Raw genomic sequence first — 1,831 nt, forward strand, 5'->3', positions numbered from 1 at the left:
CCTGTTGAGGCTCCTTCTTGAATGTTCTTTTCTCTGGCACTCAGAGTGTTACTGCTGCCTGTTCTGTTGGATTCCTGTTTATAGGACTGTACACTACTGAGAAATTAGGAGCTAAAAACAGCAAGCAAAATTCAGAATTAATAAATGCAAATTAATGCACACTGGGGAAAAGCCAATTCTCCTATATATACACACTGATGGAAATTAAATTATTTAGTAACCTTCAGAATAGCTCTTAGTGTTATGAAATGGCAGCTCAGCATTCAGTGGTACTTTAAAAAATAAATCTGAAACAGGAAAGAATGCAAAGTATAATTGTGGCAATGTGTGCATGTCTGGTGTGCCTGCATTTTGATGACTGGTTGCAGCAGAACTACAAATTATAGAGAAAAGCAGCATCTATGAGCATGGATGTGAAATGGCATTTGTATGAGATGGTATCAGGCTAAGGCAGTTCCTCTGGGAAAGGGGCAGTGCTTGGAAGTTATGCTAGAGGTCTGTGGCATGGGGAAGTCATAAAGGAAACAACTGTCAGCTCTTCTCTCAGTTTAAGATGTAGAGGGCATGATCTGAAATTATTGAGTAGCTGGTTTAAGAAATCACATAATAACTTGATTTTTCCTGCAAATTGAAATGTGAATCCAGTGATACTCAGCATGTTAAATCGTAAAAGTTTAGATGCAGTAAAAATAAAAAAGGTTTATGGGTTTTAAACACATTGATAGAAACTGTGATGTAAAAGAAAAAGAGCAGCAAGGATATTTTGGGGAAAGAGGGAAGGAGGACACATCACTGTATTGACCATCCCTGCCCTGTAGCACTGACCTGTGCACCCAGTCCTGGTTTGTATGATGAGCTCCTTATGCTTCCTAAGCTAGGAGAAAGCATGCTTCCTGTAGTATTTCACAAGCATCTTAACTGCTATTTTATAGCTCAGAAAATTGAGTCAAACTTTCATTAAAGCTTCACGGGGCAGCATGAGAGCAGTCTTCTTGTTCTGCCTAAAAGGCCATGCTCATCATTTGTTTCTTACAACATCCAGCCTGGGCAGGTCCACAGCCACCCAGGTGCAGCTGAGATCTGAGAAGCTGTAGACGTTCGCTGAGTGACCCAAGCAGGATCACAGGTTCTCACCAGAAGAAGGTGAGGGCTGATGCCCTGCTGGTTCCCAAAGCCAGAGCCATGGTGAGGTGGGGTCTGATTTCTGCGCTTCATTCTCCCCAGGTTCAGACTTAGGCTCGCTCCCATTGTAACTGCCAAGGAAAAAGAACCACTACAGCAGTTCTAAGTGCAGTGTGTCAGACCTTTGGTGGAATCATTCAGAATGTTTCAGTGCATTACTGCAGGAGCAAATCGGTTTAGCAGAAAACTCTTTTCCTTTCTTTTCCCTTTCACTTCCATACCAGCTCTCTGAAAAAGGAACTTAAGCACTGTGGGAAGGTCAGCTGTGGGAGTAAAAGGCTATTCATTGGTGTTGGCAGGATCAGTGCTTTGACTAACATGATATCTCTGCAGATACAGTCTGCTTCATGAACTGTCAATTTCTTATCTTTTAAAAAAGATCAAATGAAAGATGCTTAATTGACTTGTAAATAATACAAACTGTAAGCTGAATTAACAGCACTTTAAAGCAGTATTAATCTCACAGAACAGCATCTTCCCATACCACTTTGCCATCAGGTGACTAGATCTATTAAAATAATCCTGAACTGCTCCTTCAAATCCATGATACAGAATTTTACAAATACAAGCAATTACTCAGTATAGAGAATATAATATGGAAGCTACAGTGCCAAAATAATTCTGACAGAGTAGAATGCAGAATGAAGAC

The 1,831-nt window shown here is 40.6% G+C and overlaps 1 protein-coding gene across 2 annotated transcripts in view; it reads left to right on the plus strand.

The window, feature by feature from the left end:
- The window catches only part of PLPPR5 (phospholipid phosphatase related 5), a 202,723-nt gene that overhangs the window by 191,581 nt on the left and 9,311 nt on the right, over window positions 1–1,831 (plus strand). The gene's annotated exons all lie outside the window — the stretch shown is intronic.

This window comes from Phasianus colchicus, chromosome 9, assembly GCF_987193195.1.
Source record: "Phasianus colchicus chromosome 9, bPhaCol1.hap1.1, whole genome shotgun sequence".
Classification (NCBI taxonomy): domain Eukaryota; kingdom Metazoa; phylum Chordata; class Aves; order Galliformes; family Phasianidae; genus Phasianus; species Phasianus colchicus.